Source organism: Eleutherodactylus coqui, chromosome 2 (assembly GCF_035609145.1).
Source record: "Eleutherodactylus coqui strain aEleCoq1 chromosome 2, aEleCoq1.hap1, whole genome shotgun sequence".
Lineage (NCBI taxonomy): Eukaryota > Metazoa > Chordata > Amphibia > Anura > Eleutherodactylidae > Eleutherodactylus > Eleutherodactylus coqui.
Window position 1 is genome coordinate 307,478,709 of NC_089838.1, and position 12,134 is coordinate 307,490,842.

The 12,134-nt window shown below is 45.5% G+C and overlaps 40 non-coding genes across 40 annotated transcripts; 30 read left to right on the plus strand and 10 right to left on the minus strand.

Moving 5' to 3' along the window:
* Positions 1 to 424: 424 nt before the first annotated feature.
* On the plus strand, positions 425 to 497 carry TRNAM-CAU (transfer RNA methionine (anticodon CAU)). Its single transcript has one exon. It is a non-coding gene; the product is annotated as a tRNA-Met (tRNA).
* Positions 498 to 715: 218 nt separating this feature from the next.
* TRNAR-ACG (transfer RNA arginine (anticodon ACG)) lies at positions 716 to 788 on the plus strand. Its single transcript has one exon. It is a non-coding gene; the product is annotated as a tRNA-Arg (tRNA).
* Positions 789 to 796: 8 nt separating this feature from the next.
* On the plus strand, positions 797 to 868 carry TRNAH-GUG (transfer RNA histidin (anticodon GUG)). Its single transcript has one exon. It is a non-coding gene; the product is annotated as a tRNA-His (tRNA).
* A 126-nt stretch (positions 869 to 994) lies between these two features.
* TRNAE-CUC (transfer RNA glutamic acid (anticodon CUC)) lies at positions 995 to 1,066 on the minus strand. The gene has a single exon. It is a non-coding gene; the product is annotated as a tRNA-Glu (tRNA).
* A 215-nt stretch (positions 1,067 to 1,281) lies between these two features.
* On the minus strand, positions 1,282 to 1,353 carry TRNAE-UUC (transfer RNA glutamic acid (anticodon UUC)). The gene has a single exon. It is a non-coding gene; the product is annotated as a tRNA-Glu (tRNA).
* A 159-nt stretch (positions 1,354 to 1,512) lies between these two features.
* TRNAM-CAU (transfer RNA methionine (anticodon CAU)) lies at positions 1,513 to 1,585 on the plus strand. The gene has a single exon. It is a non-coding gene; the product is annotated as a tRNA-Met (tRNA).
* Positions 1,586 to 1,803: 218 nt separating this feature from the next.
* Positions 1,804 to 1,876, plus strand: TRNAR-ACG (transfer RNA arginine (anticodon ACG)). The gene has a single exon. It is a non-coding gene; the product is annotated as a tRNA-Arg (tRNA).
* Positions 1,877 to 1,884: 8 nt separating this feature from the next.
* On the plus strand, positions 1,885 to 1,956 carry TRNAH-GUG (transfer RNA histidin (anticodon GUG)). Its single transcript has one exon. It is a non-coding gene; the product is annotated as a tRNA-His (tRNA).
* Positions 1,957 to 2,082: 126 nt separating this feature from the next.
* On the minus strand, positions 2,083 to 2,154 carry TRNAE-CUC (transfer RNA glutamic acid (anticodon CUC)). The gene has a single exon. It is a non-coding gene; the product is annotated as a tRNA-Glu (tRNA).
* Positions 2,155 to 2,598: 444 nt separating this feature from the next.
* TRNAM-CAU (transfer RNA methionine (anticodon CAU)) lies at positions 2,599 to 2,671 on the plus strand. Its single transcript has one exon. It is a non-coding gene; the product is annotated as a tRNA-Met (tRNA).
* A 218-nt stretch (positions 2,672 to 2,889) lies between these two features.
* On the plus strand, positions 2,890 to 2,962 carry TRNAR-ACG (transfer RNA arginine (anticodon ACG)). The gene has a single exon. It is a non-coding gene; the product is annotated as a tRNA-Arg (tRNA).
* An 8-nt stretch (positions 2,963 to 2,970) lies between these two features.
* Positions 2,971 to 3,042, plus strand: TRNAH-GUG (transfer RNA histidin (anticodon GUG)). The gene has a single exon. It is a non-coding gene; the product is annotated as a tRNA-His (tRNA).
* Positions 3,043 to 3,168: 126 nt separating this feature from the next.
* Positions 3,169 to 3,240, minus strand: TRNAE-CUC (transfer RNA glutamic acid (anticodon CUC)). Its single transcript has one exon. It is a non-coding gene; the product is annotated as a tRNA-Glu (tRNA).
* Positions 3,241 to 3,455: 215 nt separating this feature from the next.
* TRNAE-UUC (transfer RNA glutamic acid (anticodon UUC)) lies at positions 3,456 to 3,527 on the minus strand. The gene has a single exon. It is a non-coding gene; the product is annotated as a tRNA-Glu (tRNA).
* A 164-nt stretch (positions 3,528 to 3,691) lies between these two features.
* On the plus strand, positions 3,692 to 3,764 carry TRNAM-CAU (transfer RNA methionine (anticodon CAU)). Its single transcript has one exon. It is a non-coding gene; the product is annotated as a tRNA-Met (tRNA).
* A 218-nt stretch (positions 3,765 to 3,982) lies between these two features.
* On the plus strand, positions 3,983 to 4,055 carry TRNAR-ACG (transfer RNA arginine (anticodon ACG)). Its single transcript has one exon. It is a non-coding gene; the product is annotated as a tRNA-Arg (tRNA).
* Positions 4,056 to 4,063: 8 nt separating this feature from the next.
* TRNAH-GUG (transfer RNA histidin (anticodon GUG)) lies at positions 4,064 to 4,135 on the plus strand. The gene has a single exon. It is a non-coding gene; the product is annotated as a tRNA-His (tRNA).
* A 126-nt stretch (positions 4,136 to 4,261) lies between these two features.
* On the minus strand, positions 4,262 to 4,333 carry TRNAE-CUC (transfer RNA glutamic acid (anticodon CUC)). Its single transcript has one exon. It is a non-coding gene; the product is annotated as a tRNA-Glu (tRNA).
* Positions 4,334 to 4,782: 449 nt separating this feature from the next.
* Positions 4,783 to 4,855, plus strand: TRNAM-CAU (transfer RNA methionine (anticodon CAU)). Its single transcript has one exon. It is a non-coding gene; the product is annotated as a tRNA-Met (tRNA).
* A 218-nt stretch (positions 4,856 to 5,073) lies between these two features.
* TRNAR-ACG (transfer RNA arginine (anticodon ACG)) lies at positions 5,074 to 5,146 on the plus strand. The gene has a single exon. It is a non-coding gene; the product is annotated as a tRNA-Arg (tRNA).
* Positions 5,147 to 5,864: 718 nt separating this feature from the next.
* On the plus strand, positions 5,865 to 5,937 carry TRNAM-CAU (transfer RNA methionine (anticodon CAU)). Its single transcript has one exon. It is a non-coding gene; the product is annotated as a tRNA-Met (tRNA).
* A 299-nt stretch (positions 5,938 to 6,236) lies between these two features.
* On the plus strand, positions 6,237 to 6,308 carry TRNAH-GUG (transfer RNA histidin (anticodon GUG)). The gene has a single exon. It is a non-coding gene; the product is annotated as a tRNA-His (tRNA).
* A 126-nt stretch (positions 6,309 to 6,434) lies between these two features.
* Positions 6,435 to 6,506, minus strand: TRNAE-CUC (transfer RNA glutamic acid (anticodon CUC)). The gene has a single exon. It is a non-coding gene; the product is annotated as a tRNA-Glu (tRNA).
* A 441-nt stretch (positions 6,507 to 6,947) lies between these two features.
* On the plus strand, positions 6,948 to 7,020 carry TRNAM-CAU (transfer RNA methionine (anticodon CAU)). Its single transcript has one exon. It is a non-coding gene; the product is annotated as a tRNA-Met (tRNA).
* A 218-nt stretch (positions 7,021 to 7,238) lies between these two features.
* On the plus strand, positions 7,239 to 7,311 carry TRNAR-ACG (transfer RNA arginine (anticodon ACG)). The gene has a single exon. It is a non-coding gene; the product is annotated as a tRNA-Arg (tRNA).
* Positions 7,312 to 7,319: 8 nt separating this feature from the next.
* On the plus strand, positions 7,320 to 7,391 carry TRNAH-GUG (transfer RNA histidin (anticodon GUG)). The gene has a single exon. It is a non-coding gene; the product is annotated as a tRNA-His (tRNA).
* A 126-nt stretch (positions 7,392 to 7,517) lies between these two features.
* Positions 7,518 to 7,589, minus strand: TRNAE-CUC (transfer RNA glutamic acid (anticodon CUC)). The gene has a single exon. It is a non-coding gene; the product is annotated as a tRNA-Glu (tRNA).
* A 443-nt stretch (positions 7,590 to 8,032) lies between these two features.
* TRNAM-CAU (transfer RNA methionine (anticodon CAU)) lies at positions 8,033 to 8,105 on the plus strand. The gene has a single exon. It is a non-coding gene; the product is annotated as a tRNA-Met (tRNA).
* Positions 8,106 to 8,323: 218 nt separating this feature from the next.
* TRNAR-ACG (transfer RNA arginine (anticodon ACG)) lies at positions 8,324 to 8,396 on the plus strand. Its single transcript has one exon. It is a non-coding gene; the product is annotated as a tRNA-Arg (tRNA).
* An 8-nt stretch (positions 8,397 to 8,404) lies between these two features.
* Positions 8,405 to 8,476, plus strand: TRNAH-GUG (transfer RNA histidin (anticodon GUG)). The gene has a single exon. It is a non-coding gene; the product is annotated as a tRNA-His (tRNA).
* Positions 8,477 to 9,113: 637 nt separating this feature from the next.
* Positions 9,114 to 9,186, plus strand: TRNAM-CAU (transfer RNA methionine (anticodon CAU)). The gene has a single exon. It is a non-coding gene; the product is annotated as a tRNA-Met (tRNA).
* Positions 9,187 to 9,404: 218 nt separating this feature from the next.
* On the plus strand, positions 9,405 to 9,477 carry TRNAR-ACG (transfer RNA arginine (anticodon ACG)). Its single transcript has one exon. It is a non-coding gene; the product is annotated as a tRNA-Arg (tRNA).
* An 8-nt stretch (positions 9,478 to 9,485) lies between these two features.
* TRNAH-GUG (transfer RNA histidin (anticodon GUG)) lies at positions 9,486 to 9,557 on the plus strand. The gene has a single exon. It is a non-coding gene; the product is annotated as a tRNA-His (tRNA).
* Positions 9,558 to 10,196: 639 nt separating this feature from the next.
* On the plus strand, positions 10,197 to 10,269 carry TRNAM-CAU (transfer RNA methionine (anticodon CAU)). Its single transcript has one exon. It is a non-coding gene; the product is annotated as a tRNA-Met (tRNA).
* A 299-nt stretch (positions 10,270 to 10,568) lies between these two features.
* Positions 10,569 to 10,640, plus strand: TRNAH-GUG (transfer RNA histidin (anticodon GUG)). Its single transcript has one exon. It is a non-coding gene; the product is annotated as a tRNA-His (tRNA).
* Positions 10,641 to 10,766: 126 nt separating this feature from the next.
* On the minus strand, positions 10,767 to 10,838 carry TRNAE-CUC (transfer RNA glutamic acid (anticodon CUC)). Its single transcript has one exon. It is a non-coding gene; the product is annotated as a tRNA-Glu (tRNA).
* A 450-nt stretch (positions 10,839 to 11,288) lies between these two features.
* Positions 11,289 to 11,361, plus strand: TRNAM-CAU (transfer RNA methionine (anticodon CAU)). Its single transcript has one exon. It is a non-coding gene; the product is annotated as a tRNA-Met (tRNA).
* Positions 11,362 to 11,579: 218 nt separating this feature from the next.
* On the plus strand, positions 11,580 to 11,652 carry TRNAR-ACG (transfer RNA arginine (anticodon ACG)). The gene has a single exon. It is a non-coding gene; the product is annotated as a tRNA-Arg (tRNA).
* Positions 11,653 to 11,660: 8 nt separating this feature from the next.
* On the plus strand, positions 11,661 to 11,732 carry TRNAH-GUG (transfer RNA histidin (anticodon GUG)). The gene has a single exon. It is a non-coding gene; the product is annotated as a tRNA-His (tRNA).
* A 126-nt stretch (positions 11,733 to 11,858) lies between these two features.
* TRNAE-CUC (transfer RNA glutamic acid (anticodon CUC)) lies at positions 11,859 to 11,930 on the minus strand. The gene has a single exon. It is a non-coding gene; the product is annotated as a tRNA-Glu (tRNA).
* Positions 11,931 to 12,134: the final 204 nt, after the last annotated feature.

Sequence of the window (12,134 nt, forward strand, 5' to 3'; positions counted from 1 at the left end):
TTTCAGTAATAAGTAGAAAAAAAATCAGTTTCATGATTTGAAAACTCATTTTTAAGCATGGATGGCATCAACAACCACTTGCAAGTGGCCTCGTTAGCGCAGCATTTTTGGCTGCCAAGAGCATCTGCAAACTAAGCCGCTTAATTCTGCAAGAAAGGTGCAGGCCTTTGAATGCAGGCACAAGCTTAGCAAAACACTCATTCCCATACCGGGAGTCGAACCCGGGCCGCCTGGGTGAAAACCAGGAATCCTAACCGCTAGACCATATGAGAAAAGTTGCTTTCACAGCTTGCTTTAAACTTACCAATATATGTAGATATATACATGTACATATTAAAAAAAAAAAAAAAAAAAAAAAAAGAAGTTTTGTGCTTACAGAATTCCATCTTATCTCTGGACGGCAACAACCAATCACATGCAAGATGCCTCGTTAGCGCAGTAGGTAGCGCGTCAGTCTCATAATCTGAAGGTCGTGAGTTCGATCCTCACACGGGGCATGGATCTATCCTTGTTTTTTCCCTCCGCCTTAACTGGATAGGCACTGCTCTTTGCCATTCAATACCGAAACGATACTGGATAATATGGAAAGGTAGCAAACAAGGCAGAAGGGTTTTGGCTAGGGGCTAAAAGCAACCGTGTTGAGGTATTTGAATATGGCTGCGAGCGTAGCAAAAGTCCAAAATGGGGAGCATGATTAGTGGCAACCTCTCACACAGGGCCAGTGGCGCAATGGATAACGCGTCTGACTACGGATCAGAAGATTGTAGGTTCGACTCCTACCTGGCTCGTGAATGTCGCCGTGATCGTATAGTGGTTAGTACTCTGCGTTGTGGCCGCAGCAACCCCGGTTCGAATCCGGGTCACGGCATTCTTGATGAAAAAGCAAAGGTGCTCTTGTAGACGGCAAGCCTGAATGATACTTTTATGAACTTTTTGAGCGCTATCTTAATTCAGAGGGTCTTTCGATGTAGTTGCAAGCTTAGGAAAATGCTCATTCCCATACCGGGAGTCGAACCCGGGCCGCCTGGGTGAGAACCAGGAATCCTAACCGCTAGACCATATGGGAACCGCTGAGACCCTTTTTCAGTAATAAGTAGAAAAAAAATCAGTTTCATGATTTGAAAACTCATTTTTAAGCATGGATGGCATCAACAACCACTTGCAAGTGGCCTCGTTAGCGCAGCATTTTTGGCTGCCAAGAGCATCTGCAAACTAAGCCGCTTAATTCTGCAAGAAAGGTGCAGGCCTTTGAATGCAGGCACAAGCTTAGCAAAACACTCATTCCCATACCGGGAGTCGAACCCGGGCCGCCTGGGTGAAAACCAGGAATCCTAACCGCTAGACCATATGGGAAAAGTTGCTTTCACAGCTTGCTTTAAACTTTCCAATATATGTAGATATATACATGTACATATTAAAAAAAAAAAAAAAAAAAAAAAAAAAAAAAAGAGGTTTTGTGCTTACAGAATTCCATCTTATCTCTGGACGGCAACAACCAATCACACGCAAGATGCCTCGTTAGCGCAGTAGGTAGCGCGTCAGTCTCATAATCTGAAGGTCGTGAGTTCGATCCTCACACGGGGCATGGATCTATCCATGTTTTTTCCCTCCGCCTTAACTGGATAGGCACTGCTCTTTGCCATTCAATACCGAAACGATACTGGATAATATGGAAAGGTAGCAAACAAGGCAGAAGGGTTTTGGCTAGGGGCTAAAAGCAACCGTGTTGAGGTCTTTGAATATGGCTGCGAGCGTAGCAAAAGTCCAAAATGGGGAGCATGATTAGTGGCAACCTCTCACACAGGGCCAGTGGCGCAATGGATAACGCGTCTGACTACGGATCAGAAGATTGTAGGTTCGACTCCTACCTGGCTCGTGAATGTCGCCGTGATCGTATAGTGGTTAGTACTCTGCGTTGTGGCCGCAGCAACCCCGGTTCGAATCCGGGTCACGGCATTCTTGATGAAAAAGCAAAGGTGCTCTTGTAGACGGCAAGCCTGAATGATACTTTTATGAACTTTTTGAGCGCTATCTTAATTCAGAGGGTCTTTCGATGTAGTTGCAAGCTTAGGAAAATGCTCATTCCCATACCGGGAGTCGAACCCGGGCCGCCTGGGTGAGAACCAGGAATCCTAACCGCTAGACCATATGGGAACCGCTGAGACCCTTTTTCAGTAATAGGTAGAAAAAAAATCAGTTTCATGATTTGAAAACTCATTTTTAAGCATGGATGGCATCAACAACCACTTGCAAGTGGCCTCGTTAGCGCAGCATTTTTGGCTGCCAAGAGCATCTGCAAACTAAGCCGCTTAATTCTGCAAGAAAGGTGCAGGCCTTTGAATGCAGGCACAAGCTTAGCAAAACACTCATTCCCATACCGGGAGTCGAACCCGGGCCGCCTGGGTGAAAACCAGGAATCCTAACCGCTAGACCATATGAGAAAAGTTGCTTTCACAGCTTGCTTTAAACTTTCCAATATATGTAGATATATACATGTACATATTAAAAAAAAAAAAAAAAAAAAAAAAAAAAAAGAAGTTTTGTGCTTACAGAATTCCATCTTATCTCTGGACGGCAACAACCAATCACATGCAAGATGCCTCGTTAGCGCAGTAGGTAGCGCGTCAGTCTCATAATCTGAAGGTCGTGAGTTCGATCCTCACACGGGGCATGGATCTATCCTTGTTTTTTCCCTCCGCCTTAACTGGATAGGCACTGCTCTTTGCCATTCAATACCGAAACGATACTGGATAATATGGAAAGGTAGCAAACAAGGCAGAAGGGTTTTGGCTAGGGGCTAAAAGCAACCGTGTTGAGGTATTTGAATATGGCTGCGAGCGTAGCAAAAGTCCAAAATGGGGAGCATGATTAGTGGCAACCTCTCACACAGGGCCAGTGGCGCAATGGATAACGCGTCTGACTACGGATCAGAAGATTGTAGGTTCGACTCCTACCTGGCTCGTGAATGTCGCCGTGATCGTATAGTGGTTAGTACTCTGCGTTGTGGCCGCAGCAACCCCGGTTCGAATCCGGGTCACGGCATTCTTGATGAAAAAGCAAAGGTGCTCTTGTAGACGGCAAGCCTGAATGATACTTTTATGAACTTTTTGAGCGCTATCTTAATTCAGAGGGTCTTTCGATGTAGTTGCAAGCTTAGGAAAATGCTCATTCCCATACCGGGAGTCGAACCCGGGCCGCCTGGGTGAGAACCAGGAATCCTAACCGCTAGACCATATGGGAACCGCTGAGACCCTTTTTCAGTAATAAGTAGAAAAAAAATCAGTTTCATGATTTGAAAACTCATTTTTAAGCATGGATGGCATCAACAACCACTTGCAAGTGGCCTCGTTAGCGCAGCATTTTTGGCTGCCAAGAGCATCTGCAAACTAAGCCGCTTAATTCTGCAAGAAAGGTGCAGGCCTTTGAATGCAGGCACAAGCTTAGCAAAACACTCATTCCCATACCGGGAGTCGAACCCGGGCCGCCTGGGTGAAAACCAGGAATCCTAACCGCTAGACCATATGGGAAAAGTTGCTTTCACAGCTTGCTTTAAACTTTCCAATATATGTAGATATATACATGTACATATTAAAAAAAAAAAAAAAAAAAAAAAAAAAAAAAAAAAAAGAGGTTTTGTGCTTACAGAATTCCATCTTATCTCTGGACGGCAACAACCAATCACACGCAAGATGCCTCGTTAGCGCAGTAGGTAGCGCGTCAGTCTCATAATCTGAAGGTCGTGAGTTCGATCCTCACACGGGGCATGGATCTATCCATGTTTTTTCCCTCCGCCTTAACTGGATAGGCACTGCTCTTTGCCATTCAATACCGAAACGATACTGGATAATATGGAAAGGTAGCAAACAAGGCAGAAGGGTTTTGGCTAGGGGCTAAAAGCAACCGTGTTGAGGTCTTTGAATATGGCTGCGAGCGTAGCAAAAGTCCAAAATGGGGAGCATGATTAGTGGCAACCTCTCACACAGGGCCAGTGGCGCAATGGATAACGCGTCTGACTACGGATCAGAAGATTGTAGGTTCGACTCCTACCTGGCTCGTGAATGTCGCCGTGATCGTATAGTGGTTAGTACTCTGCGTTGTGGCCGCAGCAACCCCGGTTCGAATCCGGGTCACGGCATTCTTGATGAAAAAGCAAAGGTGCTCTTGTAGACGGCAAGCCTGAATGATACTTTTATGAACTTTTTGAGCGCTATCTTAATTCAGAGGGTCTTTCGATGTAGTTGCAAGCTTAGGAAAATGCTCATTCCCATACCGGGAATCGAACCCGGGCCGCCTGGGTGAGAACCAGGAATCCTAACCGCTAGACCATATGGGAACCGCTGAGACCCTTTTTCAGTAATAAGTAGAAAAAAAATCAGTTTCATGATTTGAAAACTCATTTTTAAGCATGGATGGCATCAACAACCACTTGCAAGTGGCCTCGTTAGCGCAGCATTTTTGGCTGCCAAGAGCATCTGCAAACTAAGCCGCTTAATTCTGCAAGAAAGGTGCAGGCCTTTGAATGCAGGCACAAGCTTAGCAAAACACTCATTCCCATACCGGGAGTCGAACCCGGGCCGCCTGGGTGAAAACCAGGAATCCTAACCGCTAGACCATATGAGAAAAGTTGCTTTCACAGCTTGCTTTAAACTTTCCAATATATGTAGATATATACATGTACATATTAAAAAAAAAAAAAAAAAAAAAAAAAAAAAAAAAAAGAAGTTTTGTGCTTACAGAATTCCATCTTATCTCTGGACGGCAACAACCAATCACACGCAAGATGCCTCGTTAGCGCAGTAGGTAGCGCGTCAGTCTCATAATCTGAAGGTCGTGAGTTCGATCCTCACACGGGGCATGGATCTATCCTTGTTTTTTCCCTCCGCCTTAACTGGATAGGCACTGCTCTTTGCCATTCAATACCGAAACGATACTGGATAATATGGAAAGGTAGCAAACAAGGCAGAAGGGTTTTGGCTAGGGGCTAAAAGCAACCGTGTTGAGGTATTTGAATATGGCTGCGAGCGTAGCAAAAGTCCAAAATGGGGAGCATGATTAGTGGCAACCTCTCACACAGGGCCAGTGGCGCAATGGATAACGCGTCTGACTACGGATCAGAAGATTGTAGGTTCGACTCCTACCTGGCTCGTGAATGTCGCCGTGATCGTATAGTGGTTAGTACTCTGTGTTGTGGCCGCAGCAACCCCGGTTCGAATCCGGGTCACGGCATTCTTGATGAAAAAGCAAAGGTGCTCTTGTAGACGGCAAGCCTGAATGATACTTTTATGAACTTTTTGAGCGCTATCTTAATTCAGAGGGTCTTTCGATGTAGTTGCAAGCTTAGGAAAATGCTCATTCCCATACCGGGAGTCGAACCCGGGCCGCCTGGGTGAGAACCTGGAATCCTAACCGCTAGACCATATGGGAACCGCTGAGACCCTTTTTCAGTAATAAGTAGAAAAAAAATCAGTTTCATGATTTGAAAACTCATTTTTAAGCATGGATGGCATCAACAACCACTTGCAAGTGGCCTCGTTAGCGCAGCATTTTTGGCTGCCAAGAGCATCTGCAAACTAAGCCGCTTAATTCTGCAAGAAAGGTGCAGGCCTTTGAATGCAGGCACAAGCTTAGCAAAACACTCATTCCCATACCGGGAGTCGAACCCGGGCCGCCTGGGTGAAAACCAGGAATCCTAACCGCTAGACCATATGAGAAAAGTTGCTTTCACAGCTTGCTTTAAACTTTCCAATATATGTAGATATATACATGTACATATTAAAAAAAAAAAAAAAAAAAAAAAAAAGAAGTTTTGTGCTTACAGAATTCCATCTTATCTCTGGACGGCAACAACCAATCACATGCAAGATGCCTCGTTAGCGCAGTAGGTAGCGCGTCAGTCTCATAATCTGAAGGTCGTGAGTTCGATCCTCACACGGGGCATGGATCTATCCTTGTTTTTTCCCTCCGCCTTAACTGGATAGGCACTGCTCTTTGCCATTCAATACCGAAACGATACTGGATAATATGGAAAGGTAGCAAACAAGGCAGAAGGGTTTTGGCTAGGGGCTAAAAGCAACCGTGTTGAGGTCTTTGAATATGGCTGCGAGCGTAGCAAAAGTCCAAAATGGGGAGCATGATTAGTGGCAACCTCTCACACAGGGCCAGTGGCGCAATGGATAACGCGTCTGACTACGGCTCAGAAGATTGTAGGTTCGACTCCTACCTGGCTCGTGAATGTCGCCGTGATCGTATAGTGGTTAGTACTCTGCGTTGTGGCCGCAGCAACCCCGGTTCGAATCCGGGTCACGGCATTCTTGATGAAAAAGCAAAGGTCCTCTTGTAGACGGCAAGCCTGAATGATACTTTTATGAACTTTTTGAGCGCTATCTTAATTCAGAGGGTCTTTCGATGTAGTTGCAAGCTTAGGAAAATGCTCATTCCCATACCGGGAGTCGAACCCGGGCCGCCTGGGTGAGAACCAGGAATCCTAACCGCTAGACCATATGGGAACCGCTGAGACCCTTTTTCAGTAATAAGTAGAAAAAAAATCAGTTTCATGATTTGAAAACTCATTTTTAAGCATGGATGGCATCAACAACCACTTGCAAGTGGCCTCGTTAGCGCAGCATTTTTGGCTGCCAAGAGCATCTGCAAACTAAGCCGCTTAATTCTGCAAGAAAGGTGCAGGCCTTTGAATGCAGGCACAAGCTTAGCAAAACACTCATTCCCATACCGGGAGTCGAACCCGGGCCGCCTGGGTGAAAACCAGGAATCCTAACCGCTAGACCATATGAGAAAAGTTGCTTTCACAGCTTGCTTTAAACTTTCCAATATATGTAGATATATACATGTACATATTAAAAAAAAAAAAAAAAAAAAAAAAAAAGAAGTTTTGTGCTTACAGAATTCCATCTTATCTCTGGACGGCAACAACCAATCACATGCAAGATGCCTCGTTAGCGCAGTAGGTAGCGCGTCAGTCTCATAATCTGAAGGTCGTGAGTTCGATCCTCACACGGGGCATGGATCTATCCTTGTTTTTTCCCTCCGCCTTAACTGGATAGGCACTGCTCTTTGCCATTCAATACCGAAACGATACTGGATAATATGGAAAGGTAGCAAACAAGGCAGAAGGGTTTTGGCTAGGGGCTAAAAGCAACCGTGTTGAGGTATTTGAATATGGCTGCGAGCGTAGCAAAAGTCCAAAATGGGGAGCATGATTAGTGGCAACCTCTCACACAGGGCCAGTGGCGCAATGGATAACGCGTCTGACTACGGATCAGAAGATTGTAGGTTCGACTCCTACCTGGCTCGTGAATGTCGCCGTGATCGTATAGTGGTTAGTACTCTGCGTTGTGGCCGCAGCAACCCCGGTTCGAATCCGGGTCACGGCATTCTTGATGAAAAAGCAAAGGTGCTCTTGTAGACGGCAAGCCTGAATGATACTTTTATGAACTTTTTGAGCGCTATCTTAATTCAGAGGGTCTTTCGATGTAGTTGCAAGCTTAGGAAAATGCTCATTCCCATACCGGGAGTCGAACCCGGGCCGCCTGGGTGAGAACCAGGAATCCTAACCGCTAGACCATATGGGAACCGCTGAGACCCTTTTTCAGTAATAAGTAGAAAAAAAATCAGTTTCATGATTTGAAAACTCATTTTTAAGCATGGATGGCATCAACAACCACTTGCAAGTGGCCTCGTTAGCGCAGCATTTTTGGCTGCCAAGAGCATCTGCAAACTAAGCCGCTTAATTCTGCAAGAAAGGTGCAGGCCTTTGAATGCAGGCACAAGCTTAGCAAAACACTCATTCCCATACCGGGAGTCGAACCCGGGCCGCCTGGGTGAAAACCAGGAATCCTAACCGCTAGACCATATGAGAAAAGTTGCTTTCACAGCTTGCTTTAAACTTTCCAATATATGTAGATATATACATGTACATATTAAAAAAAAAAAAAAAAAAAAAAAAAAAAAAAAGTTTTGTGCTTACAGAATTCCATCTTATCTCTAGACGGCAACAACCAATCACATGCAAGATGCCTCGTTAGCGCAGTAGGTAGCGCGTCAGTCTCATAATCTGAAGGTCGTGAGTTCGATCCTCACACGGGGCATGGATCTATCCTTGTTTTTTCCCTCCGCCTTAACTGGATAGGCACTGCTCTTTGCCATTCAATACCGAAACGATACTGGATAATATGGAAAGGTAGCAAACAAGGCAGAAGGGTTTTGGCTAGGGGCTAAAAGCAACCGTGTTGAGGTATTTGAATATGGCTGCGAGCGTAGCAAAAGTCCAAAATGGGGAGCATGATTAGTGGCAACCTCTCACACAGGGCCAGTGGCGCAATGGATAACGCGTCTGACTACGGATCAGAAGATTGTAGGTTCGACTCCTACCTGGCTCGTGAATGTCGCCGTGATCGTATAGTGGTTAGTACTCTGCGTTGTGGCCGCAGCAACCCCGGTTCGAATCCGGGTCACGGCATTCTTGATGAAAAAGCAAAGGTGCTCTTGTAGACGGCAAGCCTGAATGATACTTTTATGAACTTTTTGAGCGCTATCTTAATTCAGAGGGTCTTTCGATGTAGTTGCAAGCTTAGGAAAATGCTCATTCCCATACCGGGAGTCGAACCCGGGCCGCCTGGGTGAGAACCTGGAATCCTAACCGCTAGACCATATGGGAACCGCTGAGACCCTTTTTCAGTAATAAGTAGAAAAAAAATCAGTTTCATGATTTGAAAACTCATTTTTAAGCATGGATGGCATCAACAACCACTTGCAAGTGGCCTCGTTAGCGCAGCATTTTTGGCTGCCAAGAGCATCTGCAAACTAAGCCGCTTAATTCTGCAAGAAAGGTGCAGGCCTTTGAATGCAGGCACAAGCTTAGCAAAACACTCATTCCCATACCGGGAGTCGAACCCGGGCCGCCTGGGTGAAAACCAGGAATCCTAACCGCTAGACCATATGAGAAAAGTTGCTTTCACAGCTTGCTTTAAACTTTCCAATATATGTAGATATATACATGTACATATTAAAAAAAAAAAAAAAAAAAAAAAAAGAAGTTTTGTGCTTACAGAATTCCATCTTATCTCTGGACGGCAACAACCAATCACATGCAAGATGCCTCGTTAGCGCAGTAGGTAGCGCGTCAGTCTCATAATCTGAAGGTCGTGAGTTCGATCCTCACACGGGGCATGGATCTATCCTTGTTTTTTCCCTCCGCCTTAACTGGATAGGCACTGCTCTTTGCCATTCAATACCGAAACGATACTGGATAATATGGAAAGGTAGCAAACAAGGCAGAAGGGTTTTGGCTAGGGGCTAAAAGCAACCGTGTTGAGGTCTTTGAATATGGCTGCGAGCGTAGCAAAAGTCCAAAATGGGGAGCATGATTAGTGGCAACCTCTCACACAGGGCCAGTGGCGCAATGGATAACGCGTCTGACTACGGATCAGAAGATTGTAGGTTCGACTCCTACCTGGCTCGTGAATGTCGCCGTGATCGTATAGTGGTTAGTACTCTGCGTTGTGGCCGCAGCAACCCCGGTTCGAATCCGGGTCACGGCATTCTTGATGAAAAAGCAAAGGTGCTCTTGTAGACGGCAAGCCTGAATGATACTTTTATGAACTTTTTGAGCGCTATCTTAATTCAGAGGGTCTTTCGATGTAGTTGCAAGCTTAGGAAAATGCTCATTCCCATACCGGGAGTCGAACCCGGGCCGCCTGGGTGAGAACCTGGAATCCTAACCGCTAGACCATATGGGAACCGCTGAGACCCTTTTTCAGTAATAAGTAGAAAAAAAATCAGTTTCATGATTTGAAAACTCATTTTTAAGCATGGATGGCATCAACAACCACTTGCAAGTGGCCTCGTTAGCGCAGCATTTTTGGCTGCCAAGAGCATCTGCAAACTAAGCCGCTTAATTCTGCAAGAAAGGTGCAGGCCTTTGAATGCAGGCACAAGCTTAGCAAAACACTCATTCCCATACCGGGAGTCGAACCCGGGCCGCCTGGGTGAAAACCAGGAATCCTAACCGCTAGACCATATGAGAAAAGTTGCTTTCACAGCTTGCTTTAAACTTTCCAATATATGTAGATATATACATGTACATATTAAAAAAAAAAAAAAAAAAAAAAAAAAAGAAGTTTTGTGCTTACAGAATTCCATCTTATCTCTGGACGGCAACAACCAATCACATGCAAGATGCCTCGTTAGCGCAGTAGGTAGCGCGTCAGTCTCATAATCTGAAGGTCGTGAGTTCGATCCTCACACGGGGCATGGATCTATCCTTGTTTTTTCCCTCCGCCTTAACTGGATAGGCACTGCTCTTTGCCATTCAATACCGAAACGATACTGGATAATATGGAAAGGTAGCAAACAAGGCAGAAGGGTTTTGGCTAGGGGCTAAAAGCAACCGTGTTGAGGTCTTTGAATATGGCTGCGAGCGTAGCAAAAGTCCAAAATGGGGAGCATGATTAGTGGCAACCTCTCACACAGGGCCAGTGGCGCAATGGATAACGCGTCTGACTACGGCTCAGAAGATTGTAGGTTCGACTCCTACCTGGCTCGTGAATGTCGCCGTGATCGTATAGTGGTTAGTACTCTGCGTTGTGGCCGCAGCAACCCCGGTTCGAATCCGGGTCACGGCATTCTTGATGAAAAAGCAAAGGTCCTCTTGTAGACGGCAAGCCTGAATGATACTTTTATGAACTTTTTGAGCGCTATCTTAATTCAGAGGGTCTTTCGATGTAGTTGCAAGCTTAGGAAAATGCTCATTCCCATACCGGGAGTCGAACCCGGGCCGCCTGGGTGAGAACCAGGAATCCTAACCGCTAGACCATATGGGAACCGCTGAGACCCTTTTTCAGTAATAAGTAGAAAAAAAATCAGTTTCATGATTTGAAAACTCATTTTTAAGCATGGATGGCATCAACAACCACTTGCAAGTGGCCTCGTTAGCGCAGCATTTTTGGCTGCCAAGAGCATCTGCAAACTAAGCCGCTTAATTCTGCAAGAAAGGTGCAGGCCTTTGAATGCAGGCACAAGCTTAGCAAAACACTCATTCCCATACCGGGAGTCGAACCCGGGCCGCCTGGGTGAAAACCAGGAATCCTAACCGCTAGACCATATGAGAAAAGTTGCTTTCACAGCTTGCTTTAAACTTTCCAATATATGTAGATATATACATGTACATATTAAAAAAAAAAAAAAAAAAAAAAAAAAAAAAAAAAAAGAAGTTTTGTGCTTACAGAATTCCATCTTATCTCTGGACGGCAACAACCAATCACATGCAAGATGCCTCGTTAGCGCAGTAGGTAGCGCGTCAGTCTCATAATCTGAAGGTCGTGAGTTCGATCCTCACACGGGGCATGGATCTATCCTTGTTTTTTCCCTCCGCCTTAACTGGATAGGCACTGCTCTTTGCCATTCAATACCGAAACGATACTGGATAATATGGAAAGGTAGCAAACAAGGCAGAAGGGTTTTGGCTAGGGGCTAAAAGCAACCGTGTTGAGGTATTTGAATATGGCTGCGAGCGTAGCAAAAGTCCAAAATGGGGAGCATGATTAGTGGCAACCTCTCACACAGGGCCAGTGGCGCAATGGATAACGCGTCTGACTACGGATCAGAAGATTGTAGGTTCGACTCCTACCTGGCTCGTGAATGTCGCCGTGATCGTATAGTGGTTAGTACTCTGCGTTGTGGCCGCAGCAACCCCGGTTCGAATCCGGGTCACGGCATTCTTGATGAAAAAGCAAAGGTGCTCTTGTAGACGGCAAGCCTGAATGATACTTTTATGAACTTTTTGAGCGCTATCTTAATTCAGAGGGTCTTTCGATGTAGTTGCAAGCTTAGGAAAATGCTCATTCCCATACCGGGAGTCGAACCCGGGCCGCCTGGGTGAGAACCAGGAATCCTAACCGCTAGACCATATGGGAACCGCTGAGACCCTTTTTCAGTAATAAGTAGAAAAAAAATCAGTTTCATGATTTGAAAACTCATTTTTAAGCATGGATGGCATCAACAACCACTTGCAAGTGGCCTCGTTAGCGCAGCATTTTTGGCTGCCAAGAGCATCTGCAAACTAAGCCGCTTAATTCTGCAAGAAAGGTGCAGGCCTTTGAATGCAGGCACAAGCTTAG